Genomic DNA, 26,212 nt, shown 5'->3' with positions numbered 1-26,212 from the left:
ATTCCAAGTGGATTACATGCTGGCCATTTTTTCTGATATTTTGGGACTCTATGAGACATGGAGTTCCCACCACTTTCAAGAACGTAAAAGACATTTTTTTCTGGGTGAAGGGTGGACCTTAAGTCAGTCAATGACAGGGGGCTGCCTGGGCCCTGAAAAGCTGGGATTTGGGGGCGGGGGGAGATGGGGCCAGACACTCTGCAAGCTTGAAACCTGGGGACCGGAATGTCATTTTGAAATGGTTTCCCTGGCAGTGACATTTCTGTTCAGGTGCCACTGACTCAGATTTAGTTCTATAGCACAGCCCTTTCCCCATCTCTCCTTCTGTCCCTTTCTCCTTTCTACCTTTCATATTCTTTTTTCCTCTCACTTCCTCTTCCTCCCTTCTCATCTCTGTTGGTCTTAGGACCCCTCCACACCCCAATAACTGAAGATCTAACGGGCAAAAGCCAACAATGTTAAGGAGGATGCCAGCCAGCCTCCCTGTGTTGCCCCCCAATGACATGTGAGTTGAAATGGTCTCCAATCACTTTTCTTCCATTAGGTATTGATGATTTCAGTATGTGATGCACAGTAGTATTTTGCAGCAACACACAGGTTTTTCGAGATACTTTTTAACATATTAATTAAAGGGTGAATCTGCAAATGATAATTTTGCATGGGGAATTGTCATTTGGCACACCTAAGCATTTGAATGGTGACTTTTACCCTGGAAACTTGGGGCACACACTACCTAGCGGTCCTTTTACGGATACTGAAGTTTGGAATGGAGCATTGTTTTGAAGACCCTGTGGCTTAGAGAGGCTGAGTGATTAGCTTAAAGTCACACAGCATTCGAAGAGTAGAGGAAAAAACCAACCTGAGGTAACCTGGTTCTTTTTTCCCAACTCTGTCCTCTTGTATTCAGACCACCATTTGGGTGTAGCTTTGTAATATTTATTTAATCCCATAGGGGGTACCTTCATAATGATCAAAAGTAATATTTTCATTTAGTCACTTTGAAAGCCATGCAATGATTGTCAAATGTAACTTCTCAGAAGCTTGTTTTCTAACACATATTGACCTTTCCCTCCGTCCCTCCTTCTGTTGGCCCTTCCTTCCTCTCTCTTTCCTTCATTCTTTCTTCCTTCCTGCTCCCTTCCTTACTTTCTACTTTCCTTCTTTAAAGGACAGTTCTTTTACCAAAGCAAAATAGAGACGTGTGATACTTATCTTATATAATGTTTCATAACATAACATTTCTAATCATACGGAATTCGAGATCCCTTTCTAGACATCTGACGAAACTCAGATTTGGCTATGTACTGAAAAGTTTTGGTTATATACTGTATTCAGTATTTGGTTAAATGCAGTAAGAATCTACATTGATTCTTTTCTGCTGAGGTGTAACATGAGGTCTGCTTAATTTAGGTCAGGAAGAATTAGTGCTGGAATCAAGAAAAATGTTAATTCTAACAACAACAAAAGCAATAATAATAACTGGAATTTGGTGGGCTCTTATGTGCCAGGCAGTGCGCTATGCCAACCTTATAGGTATTATTTTATTTAATCTGCAGACACTCTTTTCAGAGGCATGAGCCTTCAGTGGTGGAAAGCAATGAGCTGTAGTTGCCCTATTTAGTTGTCGTGGATGAAGATCTCATTTTGATCTCTTTTTTCAAAGCCAATTAAAATAAGGTGTTAGATTTGCTGAGGAGGATTTTCTTTCCTTTTTGCAATGAGAATAGATTACTTTTGGATATTTTGAGTGGTTTAAAAGTGTTCTATTTTTCTTTGACGTAAACTACCCAGCCATTTTTTTTTTTCCAGAAGTAGTGTGGATAAAGCCCAGGGATTCTAACTGAGGAGTAATTCTAGACTTTTTCTCTAGAAGGTTCTCAGGGAGGTCATTAGTAATTAAGAAAAAATATACACCAGCCTAGGCAACAGAGTGAGACCCCGTCTCTAAAAAAAATTTTTTTTAGTTAGCTGGGTGTGGTGGTGCATTCCTGTAATCCCAGCTACTCGTGATCTGAGGTGGCAGGATTGTTTGAGCCCAGAAGATTGAGGCTGCAGTGAGCCATCATTGTGCCACTGTACTCCAGCCTGGGCAACAGAGTGCGACCCTGTCTCAAAAACAGAAAAAAAGAAAAAAAATACACACACATGCATATACACTACATATACATACACATATGTACATATGTGTATGTATGTATGTATGTATATACTTTGAGATACTTTCTATACTAGTTGCTGCATACCACATCACCCCAAAACTTAGTGGTGTAAAACAGCCATTTAATTTTTTTGCTTATGGACACTTTGGGTCAGGAATTGGTTAGGGGTAATGGGGATGGCTTGTCTCTGCTCCATTACATCTGGGACCTCAGCTGGGAAGATTGCGAAGCTGGGTGGCTTGACAGCTGCATCTGGAGTCGTCCGAAGCGACACCTCTCCCACACCTGGGGTCGACGTGGCTGTTCGCTGGACCCTCAGAGCTGGGCTGCCAACCACAACACCCACACATGGCCTCTCCATGTGATCTCTTTACGTGGCTCGCTTTGAACTCCCCAAGAGCATGACATCTAGGTCGCGAGGGCAGGTATCCCAAAAGGACAAGGTGAAAATGTATGGCATGTTTATATCCTAGCCTCAGAAGTCACAGTCACAGAATGTCATTTTCACTATTTTCTGTTAGTCAAAGCAGTGTGAGATGTCAGCCCACGTTGAAGGAGAAGGGCATAGATACCAGCAGTCATTCAGTGGAGAAGTATAGGGTCACGTTATAAGAGCCTCTGCTGTGGGAGATAATGTTGTGGCTGCCTTTTTAAAAACCCGAGGATCCGAAGGGATCGTAACTTAGTAGTGAATGTAGACATTTCCCAAGGTGGCTAAGGTGAATATCACATATGTGCATACATACAAACATATATAGACAGACGTACACACAGACATATGTATGTATGCGTATATTATCTTTGAAATATCTTCCGCTCATGAAAATATTGCTGCTTATTTTAGCTGGTGTGGGATCTAGAAGTGGTATTTGAAAAAGAGGTTGCAGTGGGTATTTGAACTGCAAATTTAAATTGCAGAGCTGAGAGCCCGTCTTTGCCCTTGTGGCTGCCCCTTCCTCCTATGGCGATGACCACAGCTGTTTAATCCTTCTTATGGCCCAGTGTGAGGGTTGCTGGAATCTCCAGCTTTGTTTCCTCCTTCTATTTCCACACATCACCACTCTGGCTTTTCCTCTGCTCCTCAAAAGGTCTATGATTCTTCTGATCTCAGATTCCTGGTGCATGCTGGTCCCACTGTCTGGACTGCTTTGTCCACCATGGCTAGTGAATTCCTCACTACCTGGCTCGAGATCTTCCTGACTGGGTCCCTCCATTTCTCTGTCTGAATACACCATATGTTCCCTTCATAGCGTTTATCACCGTTAGTAATTATGTGTTTATTTGGTCATGATTTGCTTGATATCTCCTCTTCCCCAGATTCTAGGCTCCAGGAGGTCAGGGACCCTATGAACTTTCCTCACCTCTGTACCCCAGTCACTGGCCCCATAGTAGGAGCTCAGAAGATATATAAATATCTTAAATACAGAGGCAAGTGTGAAAGGTATTTGTTAAATAAAGATGCTCTTTTGATCGCTGAACTACAGTGCCTGTGATAAAAACTAGTCATCTTGTGTTAGGAGCCCATTGGCTGACATGGATTTTATTGCCATGAGCAAAAGTAACTGAAGGTTTTGCCATTGATAACATGATTCTGCTCTCAGTCCAGCGGATTCAATATCGTTACCCATTTCTCATGGGATAGCACTGAGCTGAAGAAAGGGGGAGTGCAGTGCCTAGTGTCTGTTCAGTGGTGGGGTTTGAACCCAAGTCCACCTACGTCAGGGCTGCGTGCTGCTGCATTTTCCAGCCTCTGCGGAGGAGGACATGAATAGAAGACGGGGAATCACCCTGCCTTTTTCAGTTAACTGAGGAGTAAGGAGTAACAGAAGGTTGGTTTCATAGAGGCAGTATTTTAGAAACACATTGCTTTTCAACCTTTTCTATTTTTTGCATAAACATATATAGATATGTCTCTTTCCTCTTGGCTTTTCTTAGCTTCTCATCAACCCAGATTTTTCTCAAAGATTTCCTCCACTTGCAAGCCTCAAATCCTTGTGGGAAGTTTTTTTTTTTTTTTTTTTTTCTCTTCACCCTGGAGGGTTGGCGAAGCTAAAAGAATTGCAAAACTAGCTATTTGCTGAGAATTCCGAGGCCTGGTGGAAGTTGGCTGATAGGACAAAATTTTGGCAATCTTCTTTTTCTGTATGGAGGTTTCTTTTCTTTGAGCAAAAGAACTTTTTGGAGGCATAATAGTACATAGACTTTCATAATGGGGAAACTGAGGTATGGGGTGGTTAGAAAATGTTCCCAAAGTTGCAAAGCAAATGGGTTGTGCTGCCAGGAAGGTAATTTGGAGTTTTTTTTTTTCTGGCCCATTTTCGCCTGCTTTTTCTGTAGAGCTTGTTTGGCAATTATTTATATTTATTGTTTGCAATGGTTTCACAAACAGGATTATCCTATAGGATTTGAGAATGTGAAGTATTAAGGACCCAGATGGAATAAGGTTTTGTATGAACCAAGTGGCGATGGGCTCCAGGTGTCCTAAGATTCCCCCTGCTGTTCTCTTCCTGTTCCACTTCCAACCTGGAAAGGCAATGCTCCTTGCTGTTGCTAGTCCTGGACGGGCCACACTATCCCTTATTGGTTTCCCAGCCCTACACTTACCCTTGTAGACTGTTCCTTCATGAAACTCTCTCAGTGGGATCCCTTGAGGGAGTTCCTGTCTGGACCCCAGTTGCGTAAGACACAGGGACCTTCACCCGTTTGTTCATTTAACAAGTGGCAGGCTCTTTACTAGTTGCTAGAGTGGCCATGTTGTCTTTGGGGGACACCCTGATGTTCATCCTCATGGTGTTCAAGCTTGACTGAGAAGAGAGGTGCTGAATAAGTAATTTTCATGAATTATGAGAGATCGGGATGAGAAATACAGCATGGCATGGAGGAGGCTGTGGTGGTCAGGAAAAGTTGGAACCTGAAAAATAAAGGGAATAAGATTAAGGAACAATGGAGGATACAAAGGCAAACATAGAAAAATGGGCAAAAGATGCAGATGGGCAATTTACAATAAGGCAATTGCAGATGACCAACAGACACAAACAACAAACTTAATCTCAGTTTTAACAGGAAAATCAAATTAAAAATAATAAAATACCATTTCTCAATATCAGATTGGTAGATTAAAGTCAATTAAAACATGGGCTCACATCAAGGGTTTGTGCAGGTGCTGGAGATACAGCTGCTTTGGTTCACTTCAGAGGGGGATATCAGATGGCACCCCAAACACTGTGGGGGACCACCATCAGGGGACCTGGTTATAGGAATAGACCCCAAATGAAGCCTTGGCCATTTAATGTGATTGACATGTAGAAAGGGAGGTGGGTGGGATTAGAATGGCTATACATAGATATTTGAGGCTTGGGTAGAAACTCATGTTGGCTGGACCCATCTATGGACCATGGAGCATGTTGGTCATGACTTTTTCATGTTTAGATGCTTAGGTGGGAACTCCAGGGAACAAGGAAAGACCTGCGTCATTCCTGGAACTGTCTGAACCAATAAACGTCACTTATTTAAATCATGAAATCTAGCAATCGTTGTTGGCTTGTCAATAGCGATTTATTTTTAGGAGAAAGTGAACAAATAAAGTCAGCTCATCTGTGACCTAGTTTAGGGACTTTCACATTTGCAACTTTTACATTTGCAATATTTGCAACAAATATTTCTCTTCCTTTCTCACTTTGCATTTCTGCATTGTTTGATCTCAGCAAATGTCATTTTCACTTTAGTCAGCCAGTCTGCCATGGAATTGAACCCGCAGAGGACAGAGAAAGGAGCAGGTTTCTGGATTAGGACTTTGACAATAGAACAAAAGGGGTGGGAGAAGGGATTGGTGACCTCAGCAAGTCAATAATGCCATGTTTAAAACAGAATATGAAACTTTTTTTGAAGATTTGTACTTTGAGAGCATCCAGATGGAATATAGAGCTGACAGTTGAAAGTCAAGATGATAAGCATTTGCGGCTGCAGATAAAGATGTTGGAATAGTATGCATGAGGGTAAACATTGCATCTGTGGTTAGCTCCGTGCTTCTCAGTCTTGTCTGCACATCGTAATCACTTAGGGAACGTTAATAATTACTCATACCCGAGTCCCACCTCCCAGAAATTCTATTGTCATGCTCCCAGTTGTGGCCTGGGCATTGGGATTTTATACAAAAGCGATACAGTTGGTGCCAGTGTATCTCAGCAGCCAAAGCTAAGAACCAAAGGGTTAAAGGTCAGTATTTACCTTATCACAAGCACATTTTGCTGTTCATCATTGAGCTACGAAATACACTGTACTTAAATTTCCTGTCCTGAATGTGAATGAATATGCGTTTTTCTGCTTCATTTTCTAAGCCTTCACCACAAATTTAAACTTAAACTTCTCTCCAGTTGCCTAGATTTCTTTTTCTTTTTAGAGACAGGATCTTGCTCTGTTGCCCAGGCTGGAGTGTAGTAGCATGAACATAGCTCACTGCAGCCTCAAACTCCTAGGTTCAAGCAGTCCTCCTGCCTCAGCCTCCTGAGTTGCTGGGATTACAGGTGTGAACCCTCACACCTGGCTCTTCCATCTCCTCTCAATATGTGCAGGGACACTAAGTATTCCAGCACGTCGTCTTTGGAGGAAGTCTTCACCAGATTCCTCTGGCCTACTCTGATCTGGACAGGTCACTTATAAAGTCTGTTGCCAGCTGTCATATTGCCATCACCTTCAGCTTCATCCTGCATATTTCTTTTAACTTTCCCTTGGGATGAAAGCCCTGCTCCCTAGAACCCAGGTATGCATCTTTCTTGGCTTATTCCTGAATTTTCAGTGTACATTTTTTGAGGGTCATACCCTCCAGGTGCCTCCTACAATAGGGAGTGTGGAAAGTAAAGATTCAAGACTGTATGTGTTTTAAAATATATTCCTTCTACCTCTACACTTAGAAGATAGTTAGGCTGGGTCAAGAATTTAGGTTGAAACTCATTTGCCTTGGAATTTTGAAGGCATTGCTTGAATGTCTTCTAGCTTCCATTGTTGCCTCTGAGAAATCTGGTGCTGTCTTTGGTTAATCATTTTGGAAGCCTGTATCCCCCACCCAAGAGCATGTCTATTCTTTGCTTTGCTCCTAATGGTCTGTTTTTTCCTCATCTTCAGTCATGTCACAATTATATGATTGGGATGGATCTATTTTCATTCATTTTCTTGGATCTTTCACCAGGTTCCCTTTGGAAGCTTGTCTTCTTCAGGTCTGGGAACTTCCCTTTTATAATATTCTCCATCCTAAGTACTCCCTTTTCTCTTTCAGGATTGTCTGTTATTTGGGTGTTTGACTTCCTGGATTGACCTTCTGATTTTCTTATCTTTTCTCTCCAATTTCTCTCATCCTTTTGCTGTAATTTCTATAAATTTTTTTAAACCGTGTCTTCCAACTCTTATACTGGGTGTTTAATTTCTGCTGTCATATTTTTAATTTCCAAGAGCTCTTCTTCCTGTGGAAGCTATTTTTAGTAGCATCCTGTTCCGCTTCAGTGGTACAATATTATCTCCCATATCCCTAAGTAGATTCATAGTAGTATTGAGGTTTTCTTTTCCCCATATGGACTCTGTTTTTTCAAGTTGCTGTTGTTCCTTTGTTTTGTCTTGTTTTTCATGTTGTATATGCTTTCTTCAGATGTCAGGGGATCTTTGGCCACTACTCATATTTAGGTGGTGCTGTTGAAAAGATGACCGGAAATTGTGCAAAGAGGGTCTCGTTGATTGTGAATATCTCTGTAAGGCTATCTAACTGGGCTATTTTATTGGGCAATGCTTCGTATCTCAAGTTTTAGATCTCTATCGGGAGTGGTCAGTTTTCGCAGAGAAAGATCACTCAGTATCCTGTCTTGAGGGAAAAGACCTGGTTACTTCTGAGAATCCAATAGGAGAGGAATCTGGGAATGGGGAAGGTTTTTTCAACAGAAACAGTCTCCTAGACTCAAGATGTATTCAGCCCTCACAACTATGAGTAAGAAAGCGCTAAATAATTTATTTAGATATATAGCAGGGCCATCCCAAATTAGTTAACTTCTTTCCTTTCCTTTCCGTTCCGTTCCATTCCGTTCTGTTCCGTTCCTTTCCTTCCTCCCTTCTCTTTTAACTACTGTACACATGAAGCTGGGAAGAACTACTGCCTCTTGGTAGAACTAACGGTCAGAAGTAGAGAGAAGGCTTAATCTTCCCCATACCCCCTTTTTTTAAATTGAAAATTTTTTTTTAGAGAATTTCAGATTCACATATAGTTGTAAGAAGTAATACAGAGGGCCGGGGACAGTGGCTCACGCCTGTAATCCCAGCACTTTGGGAGGCCGAGGTGGGTGGATCATCTGAGGTCAGGAGTTCGAGATCAGCCTGTCCAACATGGTGAAACCCCATCTCTACTAAAAATACAAAATTAGCTGGGCAAAGTCGTGCATACCTGTAATCCCAGGGATTCAGGAGGCTGAAGCAGGAGGATCACTTGAACCCAGGAGGCAGAGGTTTTGGTGAGCCTTGAACCCAGGAGGTAAAGGTTGCAGTGAGCTGAGATTGCGCCACTGCACTCCAGCCTGGGCAACAAGAGCCAAACTCCACCTGGCAGGGTGGGGGAGAAGTAATACAGAGACATCTCTTACACATTTTCCCGTTTCCTTTCATGGTAACATTTTGCAAAACTATAGTATAATATCATAACCAGGATAATAACATTGATAGAATCCACTAACTTTATTCAGATTTCTCCAGTGTTATTTTTGTGGTAGTCCTTCAATATCCATGGAGGATATGATTCAAGACATCCCAGTGAATGCCTGAAACCATGGATAGTACTGAATGCTACATACACTATGCTTTGTCCTATACCTATAATAACTATGATAAAGTTTAATTTAGAAATTAGGCACAGGCCGGGCGTGGTGGCTCACGCCTGTAATCCCAGCACTTTGGGAGGCCGAGGTGGGCGGATCACAAGGTCAGGAGATCGAGACCATGGTGAAACCCCGTCTCTACTAAAAATAGAAAAAATTAGCCGGGCGCAGGGGCGGGCGCCTGTAGTCCCAGCTACTCGGGAGGCTGAGGCAGGAGAATGGCGTGAACCCGGGAGGCGGAGCTTGCAGTGAGCCGAGATTGCGCCACTGCACTCCAGCCTGGGCGACAGAGCGAGACTCTGTCTCAAAAAAAAAAAAAAAAAAAGAAATTAGGCACAGTAAGAGATTGACAATAACTAACAATAAAATAGAACAATTATAATATACTGTAAGAAAGATTATGAGAATGTGGTCTCTCTTTCTCTCTCAAAATGTCTTCTTATTCTGTGCTCACCCTTCTGGTGATGATGTGAGATGATACAGGGCCTACATAAAGAGATGAAGTCAGGTGCATGACGTAGGCCTGTGACATAGCGTTAGGCTACTGTTCACCTTGAACCCAGGCACTGCCACACTGTGATAGTCGATCTGATAACCACGCTGGCTACTGAGTGACTAAGTGGCTGCAGAGTGGATCAGCTGGACAAAGGGATGATTTATGTCCCAGGCGGGACAGAGCAGGACAGCTTGAGATTTTATCACATTACTCAGAACAGTGGCAATTTAAAACTTAGGTATTGCTTACTTCTGGGTTTTTCCATTTAATATTTTTGGACCATGGTTGACTGCAGGTAACTGAAACAGCAGAAAGTGAAACTGAGGATGAATGAGGACTACTGTACCCACGGGTGTGTGTGTGTGTGTGTGTGTATGTATGTGTATGTATGTGTGAGTGTATTGAGTTACACACAGTTTTATCACCTGTGTAGGTTTGTGTGTTCATTATCACAGTCAAGATACGGTGCAGATCCAACACCACAAAGATCCCTTATGCTGCACACCCATGTGTCTTTTAGTACGAAAGGAGCAGTCCAGTAATTTATGTCACTTATTCCCCAAAAAAGTCAATTAAAAAGTATAACATCAAGAATTAAGGAAATTCTACCCCAAATAATTTTGCACTCTACACAAAGGATTTCTTGCAATTTGGGGCAGGTCAGTCTACATTAGTAAAATTGAACCATGAAGGGTTTTCTCCATGGATGCACTTTTATTACTGTCAGGTGCGGTAACCTGAGCTACGTGCTGGATAACGGCCATGCATGGCTTGTTAACAGTTTCTTTGATTAATGAATTTTTTTCTGTCATTTGCACAGTATTTCTGAATGAATGCTTCATGAAAATAGCTTATTTGAGTAGTTTGTTCATTCAAGCAGCTTAGCCATGGCCCTTGCAATGTTACTTTCACCATTATCTGTTTCCTAGAGTATTAGAGATGGAGAAACTCTTGGGGACCATTCAATCTTAACATCCTATTTTACTTTTGATGAAACTAATGTCAAAGGAAATTGGAATTGGGGCCAGAACCCAGGCTTTCTGATTCCTTGCTTAGTAAATTCTTTAAAAACTCCAGAAAGTTAAGGTTATAAAAAATATTTAATGCAAACTGACTCTTGGTAAAAATTTTTTTCAAATTCTGAAATTCTTCTGAAATGCTGGAATCTTTCTGGGAATGTTTTGGCGTTTAGTGTAGTTAGTACATGGGAAAAATTAGGAATTTTCAGGGTGAGCCACTTCTTGTGACAAAAAAGAGATTTGTTTAATCAGAAACACTGGCCGTTGGAATGCTCCTAGGTTGCTTCAGGAGAGAGTTTGCATCGTTGGTTCACCACCTTCTACCTGGGTTGTAACCTCATATGACCATTAGGATGATTGACTATTTTGAAAATGAGTGGCCATTAATTCGTTTTGTTAGGAGTCTTTGAGCTTTCGGGTTTTCAACTTTTTTCATCCTTGTTGTTGGAATTCTGGGTTGTGATTTGAAGATACTTCCAAAGAAATAAAATTTTCCTAGGACCTTCAGAACCCAGGCTTCATAAGCGTGATATTAAGGGCCTTTTGAATGGCATTCTGCAGTTTGGTTGTTTGAAATCACAGGTGGTTGTTGGGCCACATGCAGAAAGAAAACTCATTGTACCTATTTTGAGTAAATCTGGGCATGAGGACAGGTCAATTCCAGTATTTTTCCAGCATTGTGGAATATTTCTTCCCTTACAAATGTTAAATTGATATCATACTACATATAATGTTTTGGATCCTGCTTTTAAAATGAAAAACCCTTAAAATTGAGTGACAGGGTGCAGAACAATGTATCACGCCCCAAAAACTCCCTCAAGCTACCCCTTTGTATTCATACACTTCTTCCATCTCTGAGCCCTGATTTGTTCTCTGTTACTATAGTTTTGTCTTTTTGGGAACATCATAGATGGAGTTCTATAGTTTGTAATCTTTTGAGACAGGCTTCTTTCACTCAGTACAATGCTTCTCAACTTCATCTAAGTCATTTTGCACATCAGTAGTTCATTCCTTTTTATGGCTGAGTAGTATTGCACTATACAGATGTACAATAGTTTGTCTATCCATTTAATGTTGAAGAACATTTGGGTTGTTTTTAGTTTTGTTAATTTATGAACAGAGTTGCTAAAAACACTCAGATCCAGGGTTTGTAATTCCTTTTTCTTGACTTATTGCAATGGCTAAGACTTCTAGTACAATATTGAGTTTGAATGGACATCCTTGTCTTGTGTCCCTGATCTTAGGGGGAAAATATTTAGTCCTTCCCTGTTAAGTGTGCTATTTGCTGTAGGTTTTTCATCGATTGCCTTTATCAAATTGAGTAAGTTCCTATCTCATGTTAGTTTTCTGAGAGTTTTTATCAAGGGTGGATATTGGTTTAACAAATATTTTTCATGTATCAATTGATATGTTTTGTAAGAGCTTTTATATATTTTATTTTACTTTGCCCTATTTCAAAAGTCTTGTTCATTCTTTTTTTTTTTTTTTTTTTTTTTGGCATAGAGAAGATTCTCATGTTATCTGGCCCACACCGTATCTCTTTCCCTTGTATTTTTTCATCCTCCTATTCTTAGATTCAGGCTCTCAGTCATGTATTTATTCCACACAATTCTTTATGTCGCCCCACCCCTATTGGTATGGTTTACTTTTTTAAAAATTTAACTCTTTACTTCATTTGGAATTTATTTTAGCATAAGATTAAAATTTAGTTTAAATGGATTAACATATTTAATAGTTAATTCCAGAATTGTTTATTGACTACTGTTTCCTCTACCTCCACATTTGTGGTCTCACTTTTATTCCATGCCTATTCTCTTATGTACCAGAGGCAAATATTTTATGATATTTATTTTGTTATATTTACTCATTAATTAATTGTAACTTATTAGCATGTTAATTATCTGGTAGGTCAAGACATCTTTCCTCTTGTTTTGAAAAAAACTATTTATTATTATCACTCATTTATCTTTCCAGATGAATTTATAATCCTTTACATTTTCTCCAAATCCTTCTAGGTTTTGATAAATCTATAAATAATTTATGGGAAATGGCATTTTATAATGTTGATTCTTCTTATTCGTAGTGTGCTTCTTCATTTGATAAAGGCTTTTAAAAATTTGTCAAGATTCGTGATTATTTCTCTATTTCTTTCTTATATTTATTGATGAAGTTTACTCTGGTATTTATTATTTGTTGTTGCTCTTGTTTCATTCCTTAATAGTCTTTTAAAATATTGCTTCTTTATATTTTTTTCTTAAAAATGTGAAATTATACAATACTGAAAATAAACTTATTTTATCAACCAATATCTTTAGACTGATTCTGTAGCTGTGGAGTTTTTTTACTGTTGGAAGCCCATGTGCTGTTCATTGGGGTATGGATCCTGTTGGCTATTAGTGACACTGGTTATTTTTCATTATGCTGGGGAGGTTTCCTTTTATTTGTGGTTTTCTACATTAGAAAAAAATCAAGGCAGGGTGCGGTGGCTCACAAACTTTACAAAATGAATAGGTAATTTCTGTGTTCCTCCATGTTCTGTAATATCTTATGAAGCATGGAAATTTTGTATATTGAAAATTTGACGAAAGCACTTATAGTGCTGCCTGACTTACAGTCTTCTATGAAGATAATTTTGAACAAACTTTAATTTCTTTCACTGATACTTTTCTGTGTGGGTAATTTACGTTTTCCTAGAGAAGTGTTAATTTCATTAAGATTTTAGAAATGGACAAAATTATGAAGTACTTTTTTGATTTAATTTGTTCTGTAATTGCGATTATATAACCTTTTCTCAGTACTAACTTATTCATTTATTTTTTTCCTTGATAAAATCTGACTGTATTTGGTGTATTTTATCTATTTGTGAAAATTTGTGTCTTGTGTTTCTTCATTAATTTTTCTTTTTTCCCTTTTCCCTGAGTCAGTAAAGCTTTAATATTTATTCAAAATATCCTCTTAATTCCCGTGTTTATTTTCAAATATCTTGCATTAAATGCTTTATTTCCTTTTTATTATTTCTTGCTTTATAATCCATTTGATGTTTAGTGTAGCTTTAGACTCACACTATAAATTATAAAATGTCATGCAGTCATTATTGGTACATTTAAAATAGTCTTGTAATTATAGTTTTTATATTTTCTGCAATTAATTATTTGAGAGACTGAATTTTAACTTCTAAGTTGTCAAACACACCAAGTTTTAATTTTACTTCATTTTGCCCAGAGAATATGACCTTTAATTGTGGCTTCTTGTTGGTTTTGGTTTTGGTTGTTTCCCTTGGAACACGAACGGTTTGTAATTTGGGTAGTTATTTGGCTGTGTCTTCATCTTGTTGTCTTTTCCTCTTAATTCTGTAAGAGCCTATGATTTTTTTCCCCTTGGTGATTTGATTTTCAGCACTATTGGGTCTGCTGTCTGCTGCTTCTTATTCCCATTTATGTTTTGAGTTTGCATTTCCGGTTTGTTTAACCATTTTATGTCTTGTCATGTCCATCTTAGCTGACTCCCCTTGTAATCTTAGCCTTTTCCATTTAGTGGTTTTTCTTTCATATATCGTATGTTTATTTGATATCAAGATAAAAAAATGGATTCTAAAATGTACATCTTTTTCCCGTAATATATGTTTTTTTCTTTTTAGAAGAATAGTGTTTTACTTCAGATGTTGCAGATAATTTTCAAAGTTGTCTTGAGTTATCAACCTTTGAAAGAGAAGGTCCAGGCCAGGGGTGTGCCTGTGAACAGACCCTCCTGTCCCTTCAGCACCCTCGCCACTCTCACCTGGCCACAAGGGTCAGGTTGCTGTGAGCATCACTTATGCTGAAGGAGTGGTTGATGTGCATGCTCCCTGGTCAACCTTCCAGTGTTTATGTTGACTTTTCTAGGGTGACTCAGCTTGCCTGAGAGGGGATCTCCTTCTCCTGCTGCCTTGTAGTTAGAATATCGAGGTGGAGCCTTATTCATTATAATTTTGATCAGTGATAGTTCTTCCTAGTTCTTATATCTAGAGACAGTGGGTGAAAGTCTGCCCCCCTGGTTTGATCCCTCTTGTGGCTCTTTCCATCGCCCCTCTATTCCGTTAATCTCCAGAAGGCTGCATACCACCCTGCTTTTGCTTCTTTAACTAGTTGAGTTGCATTTCCAGGAACTGGGGTCTCTGAATGGATGGGTATAGAAAGACATATTGATGGGGGATGCCCTTTACAACAGTTCCTTTCTGCAGCAAATGCCTCATGTTTCTGAGCTGGGATTCACACCTGGGGACCCATGTGCCCTTCCACACTCCATGTGTCACAATCCCTTGTGTATTAGGCACTCATCCACACTCAGCTTCTTTTATGCATCTCTGCATTTCCTTCAGTGGGAACGTGGGAAAGGGTGAATCACATGCCATTGGCTAATTACCGTGTATCACAGAATGCCTGTTCAGATTTTAGCTTGAAATTTTTAGTTTGTTACAAAGAAAAAGAAATTGGGATTTGGGAACAACTAAAGCTATCCGATATTAACTACTCTGTCTTAGCATTTTTTAGGCTCACACCTGTTTCTATGGTTTACCCCACATAATTATCTCTGCAGAACCATGGATTAGGTTATTATTATCCTCATTTAAATTAAAGTAACTTGCCCAAAGTGAAAAACAGGTAGACAGGCTAGTTTTGAACTTACACTTTCTGAGAAAACACTCTTATACTATTTTCCCCATGGTAAACATCTCTGAGGAAAGACATTTCTGAATATTTCTGCCAGGAAGTTGGACAAAGAGTTACCTCAGTGTGGTTGGCAGAATAGTGCTCCCAAAAGATGTTTATGTCAGAATCCCTGGGACCTGTGAGTTTGTTATGTTACACATCAAGGAGAAGTTCAAGTTGCTGATGGAATTCAGGTTGCAAGTTAGCTGACCTTGGAATCGTGAGATGATCCTGGCTTATCAGGGTGGGCTCCGTGCTATCACATTGTTCCTGTGAAACAGGGAGGCAGGAGAGTCAGCCAGAGAAGGTGATGTGCCAACAGAAGCCGAGGTCAGAATGATGTCATTACTGGCTTGAAGATGGAAGAGGCCATGAGCCAAGGAATGGGGGGGTGGGTGCCTCCAGGAGCTGGACAAGGCAAGGCTGCAGATTCTTCCCAAGAGCTTCCAGTAGGAATGCAGTCCTGCTGACACATTAAATTTAGCCTAGCAAGCCTTCTTTAGGATTCTGACTTCCAGAACTGTATGGGGCTGTTGAAAGCCACTAAGTTGGTGGTAATTTATTACAGCAGCAATAGGAAACCCACGCACCCAGTGTGTTGAATATTGGCCATGATCTAACTCTCTGCAGAACAGGAACAGGAAGTCCTGGAGTGATTGGCTGTGTGTACACACCCATCACATGGAAATTTACATTAATGTGTAACTTGTTATCACTTGATTATATATTTTTTAGCTCATGTTATTGTTGTCACCCTCCCCTAGCTAGAATGTCAGCTCCCTAAGAGCAGGAACTTGGTCTGGGGCGTTCATGGCTGTATGCCCAGTGCCTCGTATAGAGGAGAGGCTCAAGTATTTATTGGATGATTACTTTTTTCCCAGGTGACATTGTACCAACTAAATGGAAGCTAACTTACGTCTTGTGGTGGAATACTGCAGATTATATAAGTAATAATAAGATTATATAAGTAATAATAAGAAATAGAAGAAATTGAGTTAAAATTATGCTGCCCTTGACAATCAAAATATTTTTCAGTGTTCTAGCATTTGGTCATATGTGTAAATATTATTCACGTAGGTAGTAAATATTTCTATTTAAGGGTCAGACATGCAACATACGACATTCTATTTATTTTGTGATGTTCAACTCTATGAATATTTTTATGAATAAAATAAGAGATGGTCATCACAAAATAAATGTAATGTTGTATGTTGTGTTTTTGACTTTTAAATAGAATGTTTCATGTTGCACTTTTGTGACAACATATTTGAAATAAAGGTCACTGAATTTTTTAAATAATTATCATCTCACAGGCGGGTTGGCATTCTGTTGATTGTATAGGTCATACTTATTTCTTGTTGGTTATTTTAAAAATTATAGTTTATTTGAGATATTTGAATACTGTTAACTGAACACCTTTGTGCGTGAATTTGCTGTCAGTCATGTTAACTCTCCAGGCATCACCGAGGTAGTCCAGTAGCCTGCACTACCTGGGAAAGCCACTGACAAGGCCTCTGGAGCTAGAGAGCTTTTGCATATTGATAGAGAACTCTGTCAGCTAAGCTACCTGCCTTTAGGCTTGTTGCATGCTTTTATAATTTTTGTCTAAATCTATTTAGAGGGAATTCTCCACCTGGCATCAGGTGTCCTCACCTTGCCTCTTCAACCTCAGCTTGTGCTTCTTCTACAGAAACTCATTCCTCATCAGAAATGCCCAGAACCTCTATGACAAGTGTAGGCAAAAGCACAGTATGAATGGGACAGTGATGGCAAAGGAGGAGCTACCAACTTGGAAAATGAATCAACTCCTAAGAGGGTTGTTAGTATCAGATTAAATTATCTCGTTTAACTGCGTCACATCATGACCTTTACTTTTTAAACAGACATCTTGTTTTTCTTATCTTCTCTTCTTGTCAGTTGCTTCGGTTTTCCTACATACTGACTGTTCCTCTGATAACAAACTGAGAAGGGAAAACAAAATTTTAACTGTCAACTGAGTTTCGCAAGAGCGATGAGTAGTCCAGGGTGGGGAGGGGATCTCCCCAGGCTCCCCATGGTTGTACAAGCCAGCAGCGTTAACAGAATTGCACACAGCAGCTCCAAGCCTGGGAGGAGAAGGACGTCTGCTCCAGGCAACTCAGGACAGTTGTTTTGCCTAAGATGGCAAGAACATCATCCTTGCATCTTGAGCCAAGGAAACCATACATGGACACATCTTGTCCTGCATGGGAAGGCATCCTCCTGCAGGCTTCTGGGGTACCATAAGTGTCCCACGATGGCTCTTTCACCTTGGGGTTTGTTTTCCAAAGTTTTCTAAGTCCATTGGAAAGTAGAGTAGGAAGGAAAGGAGGAGGAAGAGGGGGACAAGAAATATACTTGCCTGCACGTGCACTTTTCTGATTAATGTTCTGAGTGTCAGCACACAGTGAGGGTTTATTTTAGAAGACACCAGGAATGAAATCTTTTATGTTGATATTGTGCAGGACTAATCTGTATTTTCTGCTACGAAGGACAGTATAACTTCATGATGCTCCTGCATCTTTGTAGTTCCTGTCATGAAATCATTCAGGGACAGGAAACTTGGTTCACAAGAGTGAAGGGCATTGCCTACAACAGGAGTGCTGGACAGTGAGTCTAGAGACAGGAGTTCTAATCTCACTTCAGCTGTTAACTTTCTGCATGTCCTCTTCTGTTCTCAGTTTCCTTATCTGTAGAATGGGAGCATTTATGCTAAGTTGTCTTTATATTGGTAACACTAATTTCTCTCCAATTTGATCATTGATTTTAAACCTCTAGCCTCCTGAAAGACGCTACCTTCTAAGGCTAATTTATAGCCAGAGTAATATGGCTTTGCTCTGAGCAGGCCCTGTATCATTATTTGTTCTTATTTCATGAGAGTTACTTTTGTAAATGTTATTTTCTATTGGTTTCACAGAGCCATTGAGATTGCACAACTCAGATTTCTTCTGCATGTCATAAGTTTTGCTAATAGTATAAACCCATGTTTTTCAAGGTGAGAGCCTTGCAATAGCAGCATCAGCATTGCCTAGGTCCCCTGTGAGCTTGTTAGAAATGCAGTCATGGGCCGCACCCCAACCTGCTGAATAGGAGCCTCTGAGGATGAGACCCAGGAAAGTTTACTTAACTCAGTTGACATGTATTGCCTATGAAAGAGAAGTTTGAGAAGCACTGCTGTGAAACAGGGCAGCCAGCAGGTGCTGTGATTTTGCCCTCTGCACATGGTCACCCACTCAAGCATATGGTTCGCTCCTTGCACGACTGCACTTCAGATGAAATGCCAAGATTGAGACCCTTCTATGTTAGTGAAGCACGGGCTACTTTATTGAGAGCCTAGCAATATCGAGAGAGAAAAATGCAGACCTTCTTGGTGTAGAAAGGAGGATGAGTTTCCTTTCTTTATGAGATGGGATCCAGCGTCCCCACTACTCCAGACTTAACTCCTGAGTCTCTCAAGGATGGTGGCTTTGCTGACTTCAGAGGGAGCTGCAGGTGCACAGGAGCACCATGATGTCATTGGCGTGCTCTGAAGAAATGAGGCCATGAACAGAAGGTGAACAGAAGGTATTTTTAAAGGGTCTGGGAAGAGGAACAGCACCTATGATAATGAATATCATTTCTGTTGCACAGTACTTACTATTTTGATGGTTGGCCCTGGGCTTTGATTTCCAGCCCTGTGGTCACAGACACTCCTTATAATCATCTGTTCCCAGGAGAGGGTGTCATGAAGTCTCTCTGTTCCTCCAGCCTTAGCTGGCACTGGCCTGGAATATGGTGTGACTGTGTAGAAGCTGTTGGCATTGTTTCCGCATTGTAAACTCGCACACACTGAGTTAAATGCTGCCAAGTTAATGTGCCCACTCTGGCTATTTTCTACCCAAGAATACTTGACTCATTTCTTGTATCCTCTACTGTCCTTTAAATCTCAACAGTGCTCTATTGGGGCCATTTAATGTGGTGGCACAAGACATGCCCTGCATAGGACGTCTGCTTCTGTTTGAGTGGGACTGAGACCCTGGCCTGGAGCTGTAGCTGCTTGGAGCAAGAGCTGCCTTTTTCAAATGTGCATGAAGGTGCTACCCACTCATCTTCCCTTCCTATGCCCCTATCCATTGTGGGAGTAAGGTGAGGTAGGGTGGTGCTCTCTCCAGTTTGTAAAAAGGACTAGCTGCGGCTCTGGGTCCCTGTATGGTGCAAGACGAAACATTTATTTTCACTCAGGTGCTCTGCCTTGATCTAAAGCAAAATTCATGGACTTACCTCCTACACTAGGGTCCCTTCCTATTTACACACCTAGGTTGAATACCTAAGCCTCCTGAATTCCTGTGTCTTCATCAGAGCAGCGTCTGGGAAGCTGGGTCTCTGTACTAGCTCCTTCACAGCATCTCTCCCATGGCCCCTCATCTGGACTGCCATCTCATCTCCCCTCAAGTCCAGATTCTTGACACCTTGTACTTGCACTTTCTGGCTCCTTACCTGTCTGGCCCTCTAGACCCCAACCCCTTCCTCCTGACTGTTCCAGCACATCCCATGGACTGGGCTTCCTGCAGTAGCTTTGAGATGCTAACAGATGCATCCCCTGCAGAACATCCATTCGTATGTTCCAGTTTTTCCATTACCTACAAGGTGCAACTGAGCCCTGCAGCCTGTACCTGGAGCCTCCAGATTTCTGCTCCAGCCTACCTTTAAGATGAAGAACCAGTCCATAGTCTTCAGGGTCAAGGTGCACGTTGATCATAAATGCATTTAACACCATGAACACTGGGTGACAAACCCAATGAAGAAATAGTTTCACTCTTTCTTTGAACACTTGTGAAGTGCTCACGTATGAGTCAAATTTCAAGGCCTAATTTAACTCCAGTGTCCTGACCCCTTCTTCAATCTCATGGCGAACTTTTCTTTTTTTGAATTTATTCATAATTTAATTTGATATAATTCAACCAACTTTTATTGGGGGGCCACGCTCTGTTGGTAGCATATGGGTCTAAATAGCATATGCGACACAGTCCTTGCTTTGAAGGCACCTAGAGTCCAGTAGGGAGAACAGGCATGTACAATCAAAAGACTCTCATGCCACCTGTGAAGTGTCCTTAAAAAGCAGCATGGGAGTGTGCAGGGGCTGTCGATAGTGAGTGATATGGGTTCATTCCACAGGAGAGCTCAGGGGGAAGCCAGCAGTGCTTTCCTGGAGAAGCTTGGAGTCTCCATCCCTCCCAGGGGGTTGATAGACCGGCCCATATATCATAGTATGCTTCTATCCTCCATTCTACACTAGTTTTAGAGAAAAAACAAGCAGGCTTGTCATGGTGGCTCATGCCTATAATCTTAGCACTTTGGAAGGCTGGGGTGGGAGGATTGCTTGAGGCCAAGAGCTTGAGACCAGCCTTGGCAACATAGCAAGACCCCAACTCTACAAAAAAATGCAAAAATTGGCCAGGCATGGTGGTGCATGCCTGTATTCCCAGCCACTGGGGAGGCTGAGGAGGGAGCATCATTTGAGCCCAGGCGTTTGAGGCTGCAGTAAACTATGATTGCGCCACTTCACTCCAGCCTGGGTGACAAAGTGAGACCCTGTCTCAAAAACAAAACAAAACGAACAAAAAACAAACAAACGTAACATGAGCACCAAGGGCATACTGAAAGGTCAACAGCTGTGACAGACACCCGCAGAGAGAGAGGGATGCAACTGTGGAGATGGAGAGAGGAAGTGTCCCTTGGGGATGGTGGCTCATGTTTATAAACCTCACTCTTTATTTTTCAGTAGAGTTTCCCTCTTCTTTTCTGGGCTATTATTCTCCAAGGAACCACCTACGCTCTGGGCACTTCCAAGCCTTGCGACGAACTGTAAAATGTGATATTCATTACACTGTATAGCACTTGGCCTGAAATGATGATGATGAGAAATTATGGCAACACAACAAACATTTGATTAGCTCTGTGTCATTAGGATTCTTCACATTTTGAGTGTAAAGATGCTCTGGGTTTCAGGAGCTGCAGATATTCATCCATTTCACTTTCCTTCTGAAATTCTTTCTGCCATGAAAAGAGAAATTGGGAGGAATTTCAGCACCTGGTGCTCCTGGGCCTGCAGTCGGGTGTCAGTGTCTGGTGTGGGTCGTGCACATGGATTTGGTTAGCCGGCTGGCCATCTGCTCTTCCCCTGCCTCAGCTGCCCATCTTCACCCGCTTTACCATCTGTAAGTCATCCTGAGAAGGGATTTCATGAGAATTACCTTCGGAGAAGGCCCGGTGTGGTGTCCCTTTCAAGTCACGGATATCTGTGCTTTCTGGGTTCAGCGTCTGTTCCTGTCATGTGCTAGCTCCACTTGGGTCCAGTCTCTCTGAAACAACCAAACACCAGCAGGGCCAGGCTGGAATCTGGGCTCTAAGCTGATCCTTCCCCTGCTCTCCATGCATAGGACCTGTCTCTTCTCCTGCATCTTGTCATTGAATGGACAACAGCATGGGCATTGACCTGTGGCTGAATTCAGCTGGATTGAGATTCACTCTTGGTAAGAGGGAGACTGAACAGGAGAGAGATGCAGATCTCATGAGGGGCTCTTGGTTTGGCCTCCTTCTCACCAAATTGCAGCCTGCTCCCCCACTTTCCTCGCAGCCTCCACCTCACCTTCTGATTTAAGCCTGGGCCCGAGTTTCGTGTCTGTCGGTTTTACTTTCAGTCGATTTTATGGGTGCCTGAGCGGCTGTAACATTTTCCTGCTGCCTTTTCTATTTTCAACCCAAATAGGAAGTGACAAAGATGGTTTTGGTGCAGAGAGAATGTGATTCATTTTGTTACTTTATTTAAAACTTTTTTTAAAGTTCAATATATGTACAGAAAAGGGTATCTATCATACGTATATATAGCTTGATGAATTTTCACTAACTAGACAGCAGCCGCCAGATTAAGAAAGAGAGCAGGAGCTGCATCCCTGAAACCTGCATGTGGTCCTTCCTAGTCACCCCCTGCAGGAGTGATCACTGTCCCAGCTTCTAACAGCAGAGAGCAGCTCTGCCTGTTCTTGTGCCGTTTGTCATCTGTGTGTCTGTTCTCTGGCTGAGTGTTATGCTTGTGAGATTCATCCACGTGGTCATGTCTAGTTGTAGGTTATTCATTATTGTTGCCATTCACAGTTTTATTGTGAGAACTGATGGACATTTGTGTGATTTCCAGTGTTCATCTGTAGTGAGCTGTGCAGCTCAGAACGTTCTTGTTCGTGCCTTTCCGCCATCACTTGCATGCATTTTGATCTGGCTTTTACTCCAGAGTGGAATGGCAGGGTCTGAGGGGATGCTATGTTCGGCTGCAGCAGATCCCAATAAACAGTTTTCCAATATGGATGGTACCTATTTAAAATGTAACTTGGATTTTAAAGCAAAGTGGATGCTTGGGTTTGAACTTCATAGTCACATTTATTGGATTGAAAGGGCTCATTGGCAACCCACAGCCAAGAGGCCAAGAGAGGGAGGGAGCAGTCGCCAGTGCCCTGGTGTCCTGGTCCCCACCCTGGTCTGGTATTGGGTCTCTACAGCATGCAAAGGGGGTGGCCAGACAAGACACACCGAAGGCACACATCCTGTCCTTGGGATGCTGATTGTTTCAACAAGGACGTCGATGATCATTGGTATTATTATTGATCTTTCTCTTCCTCCTCTCCTTCTCTTTCCCTTCTCCCCTCCACTTCACCCAAAAAAGGAGTTTTATTCCCATCTCTCATCCAGCACACACACGGGTGCTTGCACGCACACACACACACACACTTACCCGCCAAATTCGTGGGAGGACCCACTCCTGAGGTTGGGATGCAGTTGGGAATCACAGTGTGGGGAAAAGTGTTAATCACACCGGAGGAAGTGTGAGGCAATCACTGGAGCTCTTTGAGAAAAGCTTATTTTTTTAAAAAAAAAAACAAAACAACACAGAGTAAGAATGAGTCTTTCCAAAATTACAGTGTCTGGGGCCAGGCCTGGAGGCAGCCCTCTCCGTCTTTTATGCTCCTTGTGCAGTGTTTGAGATGCAGTAAACCCATATGAAGCACAATGGGAGAAACAGCCCCAGTACCCTCAGATAAAAGCAACAAGTTGTGTGTTTTCTAAATAGCACCTTGCCTTTCTAGTGCCACCTCCTGCAACTGGGGATCCCACTGCCAGCAGCCTCTCCAAGCACCCCCAAGGCTGTCTCCCACAGCTGGGCTAGGATATGGGTAACAGGGCTTGTTGCTCACCTGAGGACCTGCATGAGCAACTGGAAGGGGCCAGCTGGACACAAGAGGCACTGGGCGCTGTTGAAGAAGAGGGCGCTTCCTTGGGACATTTGTTAGCCCATCAGAGGATGGTGACCCCAGGGTGGCTGACCCTTCCTTCCTCCATTCAGTTCAGTTGGGTGTGGCAGAGGAGCTTGGACACGCATCCGTTGCATGTCTGCAGGGCTGGAGAGGTGTGCCATGGTAGCAGGTAACTGATTTGATCCACACAACCCTGTCACATTGTTTTCACCCCAAAGGTCCAGACCGCCAGCCTGAGGGATCTCAAAGATCCCCCTCGATGGCTTTGCCTTTGGGAACTGGAGAGAGTGGAGGCAGGGGTGAGGAAACTGCCTGGACACAACCTGGGGGCCCTGTGAGCAGCCTTGGCACTAGTCCAAGGCTGGGAAGCTGCCCTCTAGGTCCTATAGCCCTCATTGGACTGTATGGGGTCCCATGGTCTGTGGTGTGGGAGAAGCACAATCTGTGGTTGTCCTGAGTCTCTTCTGTCTTCCTTCAGGCTGCCCAACCCCAAGGGCCTAGCAGAGATGATCAGTTTAACCAGGTTGAACATGGTGGTTTTGTTGCCTTCTTCTGTTAGTTTCTTCCAATGTCTTGGAAAATCTTGTTGACCAGGAAAGCTTTATTAATAAAGCATTCATTTTTTCCTTCCCCCCCTGAAAATCATCACAGATGCACACGACTGCCAGTGGGGGCTTCGGCTCACACTGCAACAACTGCTGTGACTACTGGTGTCTGAAACTAGAGGCGCATGATGTTCTCGTGAGCCATTGCCGCCTCGGTGGTGTACGTCTGAGGTTCCTGTTGCTTTGAAATAACAGCAGACCGTCAATACCACACTGTCCTACTTCTAGAAGGAGAAGTAGTTCTGAATGTGAGTTTGCATTGTTAAAGCAGTTTTCTCCTTCCAGGAGTTTCCAAATTCTAAGTGACAGGGAACTCCAGGGATAGTAAAACTGTCTTCAGAGTGGACCAAACTCTGTATGTGCAGACAGGCTCAGGAAGCCAGGGAAGCCGGAGGAGGTGCTGCTGCAGTAACTCATCTCTTTTGTGAAGGTGGAAATGAAAAAGGAATCTAAACCTCCTTCTGTGGGTTACCCACTGTTTCTGGTTAGCGAGCCTGATTTGTGGGCAGGTGAGTAATTGAGGGAGGGAAGAAGGATAGGCTGGGGATGAAGGTCAGGTTGGGATGATGTCTCTGCTTGGGTTTGGCTGATCCATAGTGTTCTCTGGAGCACAAGCAACATCACACAGTTGATCTTATCTTGGGTCAAAGGGACCACTTTTTGTAGACCCACTCAGCCACTCACTAGCCCCTAGCTGCCCCTTGCATGGGGCAGGAGTGATTCCTAAGCAAGCGGCTTCTCTGGACATGGGGGCAGCTGAGAGCCAGGAGCAGTCAGAGCTCACAGCAGCAGGGTGCATGGCCGGCGAGGGTATCTGCAGGCACCTGCCACCTGTGAGCCTGGCTGGCCACAGGCTACCACTTGTCTCAGCCTGTCCCTGTGAAGAGGATTGGTGTAGATTTGTATCCTACTGTTTGAATAAGTCTCTGCAGCCCTGCAGGGATCTTGTAGTAGATTGGGGGAAAGCAAACCAATCATGTCCAAAAAGACCATGCCAGTGGGCAAAGTGGGGAAGCAGAGATGTGGCTGTCAGGGTAGGAGACGGACGGGAGGATCCAGAGGTGTGGGGAGGCGTGCCTGTCTCAGACCTGTCCAAGATTCTTTCTGGGTGGCATTTCTGCTCAGCCATGTGTTCCTGCTTTGTCCATGTACTTTGAGGCCCCAGGGTTTGTGCACACAATACACAGGGCTTGGGAGCTCCCCATGTAGCTCAGAGCTGTCCACCCCCCACTCCCCAGGCATTTCCTCTCAGGCCAAAGATGCTTTTCTCAGGATGTCCTGGCCCTTTTCAGGCCACTCCATTACTCCATTTCTCCATTTCCCCATTTTTGTGGTGGGCCTATTGATTAGGAGAATCTCACCCAGTCTCGCTCCGTCTGGGGTAGCGCTGCCACATCTGAATTCTTTTCAGAAATTGAAAAGTACTTGTAAGTAGATTAACCGTGCATGCCCAGGGGCGTTTCCCAAAGCCAGCATTGACAAGTAGATAAGAATGATTTATAACTAACACTTCAGTCTGCGTCAGTGGTGCTTGTGGACAGATAACGGTGTCTTCGGCTCGATTTCTTCTTGGCTGAATTGGAGATGCTCCTTCCAGGCTGGTGGCTCTGAATTCAAGAACTCTGGCACACTCAGCTGTCATTGAGGGCAATCGTGATGAATAATGAATCAGCTTCCCCTGACAATGGGGGTCATTTTACTGCAAAATGGCTGCCCTTTGTGTCTCTGGGAAAAGGGTGCTGAGAAATGAATGTTGAGGGCTGTAGAAATGCTGAATAATAAGTGAACTTGATCTCATCGGGCAGTGAGTCTGAATTGTTCCCTTTGGTTGACCCAGTTTTACCTTCAAGGTCCCAGGACGGGTGCTTTGGATAAAGAGACTGGCTCCAGCTCATCTCCCTATGCCTCGATGCTATCAGATCTCCATCGTGGACTCTCATTTCAATAGAATGTTAAGTTTTGAGAATAATAACTCAAAGAATTTCCTGGAAAAGGCAGAAGAGGTGAGGTGAGGGGAGGGATTGTGAATGGGCGTACTGGAGACCCAGCTCCAAGAGGAAGATTAGTTTACAACTCAGAGGGATGGGCCTTGGC

General features: G+C 42.6%; 1 protein-coding gene across 5 annotated transcripts in view; it reads left to right on the top strand.

Annotated features, from left to right (window-relative positions):
- Window positions 1-26,212, top strand: part of SLC24A3 (solute carrier family 24 member 3) — a 503,791-nt gene that overhangs the window by 2,644 nt on the left and 474,935 nt on the right. The window lies entirely within an intron of this gene.

Source organism: Macaca fascicularis, chromosome 10 (assembly GCF_037993035.2).
Source record: "Macaca fascicularis isolate 582-1 chromosome 10, T2T-MFA8v1.1".
NCBI classification, from domain to species: domain Eukaryota; kingdom Metazoa; phylum Chordata; class Mammalia; order Primates; family Cercopithecidae; genus Macaca; species Macaca fascicularis.
The sequence above is the reverse complement of the archived record's forward strand: the minus strand, read 5'-3'. Positions and strand labels throughout refer to the sequence as shown.